Genomic DNA, 9,576 nt, shown 5'->3' on the forward strand with positions numbered 1-9,576 from the left:
ATTCTGCTGAACTATGTCCCCGAGGGCAGAAAATCGAGATCTTATTTCAGAGCCCAGATCCCCTATCAAGACCCACTGCAATTTCACCTATCATTTTGACAGATTCACAGCAACACCCACAGCCCAGCGCCCACCCCGCGGAATTATTGTTACCTCCCAGTAATTCCTCCCTGAGACAAACTCCTCACAGCACAGTGCACAGACAACCGAATCAAAATACATTTAGGTAGTTAGAGATCCATGCTTCATGCACTTTCAATTTTCAAACAGCACTAGGTGCGGATCCTTCGTCAGATTTGTTTGTGGAAGAACAGCGGAAATCCACATTAGAGGAAAGCCCAGGGTGGAGCAGACTTGAGTAATACGGAGCCCAGAGCAAAGAAAAAAATAGGCTTCCTAAATAAATATTTATTTGGTGCCCTCCTCCCAACACTTTCTGTTATGTGTATGCTCTCAAGTGCATAATAGTTGTGGCAACTCCATATCCTTTCTGATTGGGGCCTAACTTTAAGTAGATATAAATATAGGGATTTATATAGCAATCTGTATTAATGCTAGTTCCACATCTCCCAGATGTAGCATTCTGTAGGTGGAAAAGAGCAGAGAACTGGAGCCAGCGTCTTTTTGTGCAAGTTGGAATACAAAATAAAAAGTTGTAAAGCTAAGTATTCCTGGCTACAGGCTGAAACTTCAAATTTAGGGGATTAGGTTGCTTAGTGCCCGCTTGGGGTTACGCAGTTCTTTTCCCAGTACATGGGGTCCTAGTGCTCATACTGTGTTGTGCATGCCAGCAGAAAATAGCTGTTTATTGGCTCAACAAGCTGTAATAATCACGTGTAAGTGGGCAGCCAGATGAAAAGGTCGATTTCTATTCCCAGGGGACCGAAGTTAAGCCGGGATGTGTTTGCAGCCTTCCCGCTTGTGACGAGCAGCAGCCTCAAGGTGTTTTAAAGGCAGGCGTAAAATGACAGGGAGGCGTTTTTCGAAGCAATGGGGTTAGTGCCCGAGCAAGCACAGGGGTTTAATATTATTTTGGCCGGCAGTGTTTCCGTTCTTCTCTGAGCGTTGTGGGTGGCTCTGAAAAGAGCCTTTGGGTCTGGGTACTTTGTGGCCGGCCGTGGTCCGGGCTATTTGGCCTTTTGGCCTCACTGGACCGCGACGGGCGCGGTGCTGGGCTTGAGGGGCGCCTTGGTGCCTTTGGCGGCCTTGGTGACGGGCTTGGGCGCAGCCTTGGCGGCGGCCGCGCTATGCAGAGCTTCGGTCTTCTTGGGCAGCAAGACGGCGTGAATGTTGGGCAGGACTCCGCCCTGCGCGATGGTCACTCCGCCCAGCAGCTTGTTCAGCTCCTCATCGTTGCGCACGGCCAGCTGCAAGTGGCGCGGGATGATGCGGCTCTTCTTGTTGTCCCTGGCTGCGTTGCCGGCCAGCTCCAGGATCTCAGCACTCAGGTACTCGAGCACCGCGGCCAAGTAAACGGGCGCTCCGCCGCCGATGCGCTCGGCGTAGTTTCCCTTGCGCAGCAGCCGGTGGACTCTGCCCACGGGAAACTGCAGCCCGGCTCTGGAAGAGCGGGACTTGGCCTTGGCTCGTGCCTTCCCGCCTGTCTTGCCGCGACCGGACATCTTCAGAAACTCCCGACTTCTATCTGGACGAAAGAACGAAAGGAATGCAGGTGCTTGGAGGGGGCGCCTTTTATACGTTTCTTGAGCTGGCTGTGATTGGTCGAAGATGAACAGGCCAATAGAAAAAAGGATTCTATTTCTAAACCAATGGGAAACGAGTGCGCGCGGGTGGGGTCCAGGGAGAAGGTGTCAGATTAATTTAGAATATATTTATATTGCAGGAGAGCAAATAGTGCCTCTCTCTGCTTTTTGTTCATCCGACTCTCCCCAATGTTTTTCCAATGGAAATATTGATGCTCGCGGGTTGTTGCTTTTTTACCCATACAATGTTTGGTGAGAGCTGGGGATATTTTGCAAGTTTTCTCTATGTACATTATAGAGTTTTTGCCCATTCCTTTGCTTATACTGTACATTTCCGGCGCGGGAAAGCTACATATCATTGGGAACATATTAATTTAGAATATATTTAATGTAGACTGCCTCATTGGCTGTTTTCACGCAGCAACCCAAACCAATCCTTTGAATTTTCTGTTCCTTGCTGTTGATTTCCACGCACTCGAGGTGGTTTGCAGTGATTTATAATCTCAGATTATTATCTTTATTCCGATCAATCTCGTGTCCCCCGCGTTGTATGAAGGGCAAACATATTTGCCTACCAAAGTGGAATCAGAAAAGGAAAGGGAAAATAAAATAAAACCCGGAGGCAATTTATAACGGCGACTACCAATGCAAAGACGACTGAGCAAAACAAAAAAGGTTTCCCTAGCGAGATCATACTAGGGATGCATCATCTGGTGGTACTATGAGTGGTATCGACTCGGGGATCGTGGATTCTTTGAAACTGATTTAGCTTTGCCATAGCTCTGCACGTTTCAGTGCACGATTCCACAATACATTTATTAGGAGAAACAAAAATGTCACAAAACAACGAACAAGTTGTCGTGTTTACAAAGCTCTTCGTTATGTAAGAACAGCAAAGGCTAAGGGAGAGGCGGGAAAGCTGCCTTGATGTCAGCCTTTTTATGCACATACACAAACTCCGGTTTTGTTTACTAATCATCCTGATGATTAATACACGTTGGATTCCTAAAAAGTAGGTTCTGATTGGTCTACAACTTAGGTTAGTAATTTAAGAATAAGTTAGTAACAAAGGTCAACGAATGCATATATTTAAGACAGACTGTTCCCACTGAGTAAAGGACGGGATAAGTACCAAAGGGGGGTAGGGAATCTGCCAACAAAACCTCACGCGTTAATTTGGACATCCAGGAACCGAAGAAGGATTTTGTGTGGTGTCAAAAATGTTTACACAAAAATGGGATGATTGAAAGGTGAAAGGAAGGCAGGATGTTCTGTGATTCTATAGTATTGTGCGGATTTGGCAATTGGTAAATGAAAAAGACTTGATAGTGGATAGCAATATGAATACAATAATAGCTAGAGATTGTTTATGGCGATGGCTAATATGTTGGAATTGTCTGGAAAATACAGTGGCGCCTGGATCACATCTCAGTCCGGTGCTAATGTGAAGTGAATGCAGAAATTCCTGAAATTGTTTTGCTGCAACTGTAAAACCTTTGACTGCTACAGAAATTAACAAAAGTCCTGCTCAATCTGCCTCTCTGACATTCGTTGGCAATAACCACCCTGAGATCTTATGATGAAGGGCTGTATATAAATCGAATGAATGAATGAATAAAATAACGTAGATTTGAAAACTTTTTCCAGGTTTCAGACTGTCAGTGAATTAACCAGGAACAATTTAAGGCTGCGCTTGCGAGAGAATCAAATCAGACGCACTATATACATACAGAGTAATCCTATTATTATTTCAATTTATTGGCCACCTAATACAAACGCCCAGAATATTTCTGTGCACATTTAAAGAAAACAATCAAATCTAAAAATGAAACAATACACCCAAAATATAACACAAAGGCAGTTCAGTATGATATTCCTATTTCCTCAGATACCTGGAAGTTGTATATCCTAGGTGTGTCCCACCGTATTCAGTGTCTTACAGGTAAGAGGGCACACAATCTGTAAATTCTTAACATCTGTAAATAAAAAAAAATGCTAGATAAATGTGGGACTGCAGCGGAAAAAAGCTTCTGTCAGAATATACTTCTTAGTTTTTTTAAGTTGCCATAAAGACTGCTGTGTTTGTGGCAACAGACGAGAACGTGGCTCCTCATCCATTTATAAGATTATACATAGGAGTAATTAATACTGAAAATCAAAAGTTTCTGAAATAGAATTTAAGTTCATGAAAAGTAACCATGTCGGACAAGATTATATTTTAAAAGGAAATATTAAAATGAGATATCTCAGATGTTAATTTGTTGGTAACCTTCTTTTTCCTATGTGAACGTCAAAACTGATTAAATTTACAACGTTTCCCAGAAGTGTCTTTTTGAACGGCACAACTTTTCCCTCAGGCAGGCGAGCGAGGTGCCGGGGAGGAAAAAAGGCGGGAAAATCTGAAGCGCTTGGCCGCCATTTCCCCCAACTGCTCAGGAGCATCAAGCCCCGCTCTCCTCTGCTTTCTCCTCCGCAACTTGCGCATATTTAGTCTTGGAGTCTAGAGGGGCACTTTAACGAAGTATGGCAGGGAATTGTCTAACTTAAACTCCGTAACAGGTTTCTTGGAGGACCGTTGTATCTTTTACGCCCTGGAAATGTATAAGCAAAGGAATCGGCTAGGAACTAAATGCACAGGGAAAACTTGCAAAATATCCCCAGCTCTCACCAAACATGGTATGGGTAAAAAAGCAACAAGAAACGAGCATCAATATTTCCATTGGAAAAACATTCGGGAAGGGTCGGATGAACAGAAAGCAGAGAGAGACACTATTTGCCCTCCTACAATATAAATATATTCTAATTCTGTTCCCCTCTCTCTGGACCCCACCCGCGCGCACTCGTTTCCCATTGGTTCAGAAATAGAATCCTTTTTTCTATTGGCCTGTTCATCTTCGACCAATCACGCCAGCTCAAGAAACGAATAAAAGGCGCCCACTCCAAAACACCTGCAGTCTTTTCGTTACAGTATTTCGTCGAGAAAGAAGTCGGGGGCTTTGGAAAATGTCCGGTCGCGGCAAGACAGGCGGGAAGGCACGAGCCAAGGCCAAGTCCCGCTCTTCCAGAGCCGGGCTGCAGTTTCCCGTGGGCAGAGTCCACCGGCTGCTGCGCAAGGGAAACTACGCTGAGCGCATCGGCGGCGGAGCGCCCGTTTACTTGGCCGCGGTGCTCGAGTACCTGAGTGCTGAGATCCTGGAGCTGGCCGGCAACGCAGCAAGAGACAACAAGAAGAGTCGGATCGTCCCGCGCCACTTGCAGTTGGCGGTGCGCAACGATGAGGAGTTAAATAAGTTGCTGGGCGGTGTGACCATCGCGCAGGGCGGAGTTTTGCCCAACATCCACGCCGTCTTGCTGCCCAAGAAGACCGAAGCTCTGCATAGCGCGGCCGTCGCCAAGGCTGCGCCCAAGCCCGTGACCAAGGCCGCCAAAGGGACCAAAATGGTCCTCAAGGCCAGCACCGCGCCCGTTGCAGTTCAGTAAGGAGCAAATGGCAAAAAGTCCTGCCGAGGGCGATCAAAGATCCAGACCCAAAGGCTCTTTTCAGAGCCACCTACAACGCTCCTAGAAGAACGAAACCACTCGTAAATAAATTAAGCTGTTGGCTTGGAAAATTGGCCCATTGATTTTTAAGACGCCTGGGAAGTGAGGTTTCAGCGTCATGTTAGGCCATTTAAAAAATCACTTAAGCTGACACTTAAATTCCATGTGGGCAGAAATCCCAACTTTTTATGCGACTCCGATTAGCAATTTTGGGGACCATGACAGCTAAGTTGTGCTTGCATGCACAATGAATCCATATGAGCACCAGCACCCCATGTTTTAGGAAAAGGATTGCATAGCTCCAATGGGCCACTTACTTGATTTCCTATCTAGCTGTATGGTCGGATACAACCTGCAGACAGTTATACTAGCAGCTTTCAAACTATTTTGTATACCAGCTTGCACCAAAAGGCACTGCCTCCAGGGCCCTGCATTATTTTCCAACTGCTACATAATGCTAGTACACTTGGGGGATTTGCAAAGGATTCTGACTCACTTTGTAGCAGCAGCAAGTGCTCTCACCCCACCCTACCCCTTTCGCAGGTTGCTGAGACAAGTGGCAGCTTGAAGTAAACGGGATTGTGGGGAAAGACGAGCTCTTCTGGTAACAGAAATACACAGGTTGAACAAGTGTTACGGATTTGCCAGCCCCCAGCCTCAGGTCACTGTTTTGGATCAGCATCCTGTGAGAACCCAAAGATTCACCAAAGCAGAACTGACAAACTCACCTCTGTCTAGGAGAAACCGTGTGTCTTATACAGGTTGAATCTTTTAAAAGAGGCCCCATGGAACAGGTGTATTTTAAAAGAGTCGGATCGTCCCGCGCCACTTGCAGTTGGCGGTGCGCAACGATGAGGAGTTAAATAAGTTGCTGGGCGGAGTGACCATCGCGCAGGGCGGAGTTTTGCCCAACATCCACGCCGTCTTGCTGCCCAAGAAGACCGAAGCTCTGCATAGCGCGGCCGTCGCCAAGGCTGCGCCCAAGCCCGTGACCAAGGCCGACTCTTTTAAAGGACTCCGACTCTTTTAAAGGACTCACCATGTACTTGTCAGTGGTTTCATTTCTTCCCCACCCCTGGGGGGGGGTCTAATAGCATAACACAAATGCTCAGAGAAATATTTCAGCACTTTACTAATTCTTAGCTTTGGAGGAAAATGTACAACTTTTGAGATTTACAAACAATCCTATGAAAACATTGCCCAGTAAACAGCTTAACTCTAAAACTTAACTAGACTGGCTAGCCTCTCTAGTAAGTCGGTTGCCAGTCCATAGCCTTTAAGTACATAATTTCATCCGGGCTCCATATCTCAGCAGCATGAAGAATGGAAAGATTGTCTCCAGGCAGAGGGCCTTCTTGGTAGTGACATCCTCCCTTTAGATGTCAAGGAAATAAACAACTACAGTACCTGACTTTTAGAAGACATCTGAAGGCAGCCCTGTTTTGGGAAGTTTTTTATGTCTGATGTTTTATTGTATTTTACTATTCTTCTGGGATCTTTTCAGAGTGGCTGTGGAAATGCAGCCAGGTGGTTGGGGTATAAATAATAAAATTATTGTTGTTATTATTATTATTACTAGCAAAAGCACAATTTAGCCTTTGGGCATGCAGCCAGGGATCTTGAGCTGCTAACTGCTGTGTGGCTGGCAGAAACCAAAAAGGTCAAGCCTTTCCTATACAGTAATATGGAAATACCGTACAGTGGTGCCTCGCAAGACGAAATTAATTCGTTCCGCAAGTCTTTTCGTCTTGCGAGTTTTTCGTCTTGCGAAGCACGGTTTCCCATAGGAATGCATTGAAAATCAATCAATGCGTTCCTATGGAAACCGCCTTCAGACCAGGTTTGGGGACAGTCTGTCCCCCGACCTCTTCTGAAGGCCGACGTGGGGGGGCGAAAGTCTTTGCTTCCCCCCCCCCTTCCCGGGACAGCAGAGACTTCTCCGCTGTCCGGGGCGATCTTAAAATGCTGGCGGGCGGCAGCGCTGCCGCCCGCCAGCATTTTAAAATCCCCCGGGAAGGCAGGCAGGGGGGACAAAGACTTTTGCCCCCCACCCGCCTTCAGAAGAGGTCCAGAGGGCTCTCCAAGCTGCGGATAGCAGCCTGCTGCCCCGCGCGAGGGGCAGACATTCGCAGCTTGGGGAGCCCTGCAGGACTTCCCCGCAGGGCTCTCCAAGCTGCGGATAGCAGCCTGCTGCCCCTCGCGCGGCGCAGACATTCGCAGCTTGGGGAACCCTGCAGGACTTCCCCGCAGGGCTCTCCAAGCGGCGAATGTCGGCCCCGCGCGAGGGGCGCTCTGCTTAAGAGCGCCCCTCGCGCGGGGCAGCAGGCTGCGCACCTTCCCCTCTGTTCCCGGACCTGTCCTGAAGGCTTGCGGTGGGAGGAGGGCTTTCCACCCCACCGCCAACATTCAGAATGCTGTTCTGAATGTGGCGGTGGGGAGGAAAAACCCTCCTCCCACCGCAAGCCCCGGGAACAGAGGAGAAGCGCTGCGCACCTTCCCCTCTGTTCCCGGACCTGTCCTGAAGGCTTGCAGTGGGAGGAGGGCTTTCCTCCCCACCGCCAACATTCAGAATGCTGTTCTGAATGTTGGCGGTGGGGAGGAAAAACCCTCCTCCCACCGCAAGCCCCGGGAACAGAGGAGAAGCCCTTCGCGCCTTCCCCTCTGTTCCCGGACCTCCCACCGCAAGCCTTAGGACAGGTCCGGGAACAGAGGAGAAGGCGCGCTGCGCTTCCCCACTGTCCCCGGAGATTTCCCTATGGGCTTTCGTCTTGCGAAGCAAGCCCATAGGGAAATTCGTCTTGCGAAGCCGCTAAAAAATCGGAAAACCCTTTCGTCTTGCGGGTTTTTCGTTTAGCGAGGCATTTGTCTTGCCGGGCACCACTGTACTGCAAGAAATGCGTATGTGGTTGCCACCTAGTGGCCAAAAGGCAGAAGTATCTCTTTGGAAAAGTCAATACAAGCAGTTTTAAAAATTGCACCTGCAGTCCAGAATCACAGGCTCCTTAAGAATCTCTAGGCAGATGGGACAGGTGGCCTCACTGTGGGATGTGGACTAGATCAGCTTTTGCCAATCTGGTGAGCCCTCCAGGTGTTTGGAGGCTGTAGCTCCCATCAGCTAAAGCCTCTGGAGGGCACCAGGTTGGCGAAAGCTGATCTAGTCCACATCCCATAGAGGCCAAGAGGTCCGGACACAGACGGACTCCTAGCAATGGGCACTTACTGATCTACACAACAGAGCTTCCACTGTCATTTTGTCTATAACTGCTTGCAAAGACCTTGCGCAGAGTTGCTTGCCACACCTTTAAATACCCAAGACACCTAATCAGGACACAGGTGTGTCACCTGCCTACTCTAAGGCAGAGTTAGAATCCCAGTGGCCACAGCCGGTAGCTTTCACTTTTGTTGTTGATCTGCAGCCCTGAGCAGAAGATGGTTCATCCTCATACCATGAACAGCTTCATTTGCTGGTTTCAGCACACTAGGCCGCTTTAAAGGGGCAGGAGCAGGCAGGTGTCTCTTACTGAAGAGCAAACAATCCTAATAAACAAGGTGGATGGCAGAAGACAGGGAAGAAGCGGCCTCTATGGCAAAACAGGGAATATATGCAAATATTCCCGTTATAATTGTATTTACATAATTGTTTTGATTTCTACGTTGTACTGATACTATGTTATGTAGTTGTGTGGTGTAAAGTGCTCTTTGGACTTCTGATGGAAGGGTTGTAAATAATAATAATAATAATAATAATAACAACAACAACAACAACAACAACAACAACAACAACAACAACAACAACAACAACAACAACAACAGATAAGAAAGTGAAGTTTATGTGTCTGAATTAGCTCCTCCACAGGCAAAAAACTCAACAGGTATGGCTTTCCCATCTCTGCATTGCCATGTTGAAAAACAGCACCTTCTGTACAAGGGTTTTCAGCTCAAACTCAGGTGAAAAGGTGACCAAATGCAGCAACCCTATCTAGGTGTCAGCATAGCTTAGTCTGCCTCAAGTTCCGCCCCCAGAGTTTCACGGCTGAGTGGGGATTTGAACCCTGGTTTCCCAGGTCCTAGTCTAGCACTCTAACCACTACACCACACTGGCCTTCTGCCTTTTCCCCTTCCCATATTTTCTATACATCCATTTCAGCTTTTCCCTCGTCCCCCCCCCACTTTTCATAATGATCATAAGGGGTGCCTCTTTTAAGGGAGATGTGGGGCAGATGTTACTTTACCTTGATGGGATTTCAGTGCAGGGAGAGGTATAAATGGTCTGCCCCCTGAGTTCCAGACACCTGGGGGTCCCGAAAGGAATGGAGCCTTGGGCAACAAGAGT

General features: G+C 47.8%; 2 pseudogenes across 2 annotated transcripts; one reads left to right on the plus strand and one right to left on the minus strand.

The window, feature by feature from the left end:
* Positions 1–1,066: 1,066 nt before the first annotated feature.
* LOC310838047 (histone H2A pseudogene) lies at positions 1,067–1,641 on the minus strand (annotated as a pseudogene). Its single transcript has one exon. The product of its transcript is annotated as a histone H2A pseudogene (transcript).
* A 3,041-nt stretch (positions 1,642–4,682) lies between these two features.
* Positions 4,683–5,314, plus strand: LOC310838045 (histone H2A pseudogene; annotated as a pseudogene). Its single transcript has one exon. The product of its transcript is annotated as a histone H2A pseudogene (transcript).
* Positions 5,315–9,576: the final 4,262 nt, after the last annotated feature.

The sequence above is a fragment of the Podarcis gaigeae genome (assembly GCF_964106915.1).
Source record: "Podarcis gaigeae genome assembly, chromosome: 2".
NCBI classification, from domain to species: Eukaryota; Metazoa; Chordata; class Lepidosauria; order Squamata; family Lacertidae; genus Podarcis; species Podarcis gaigeae.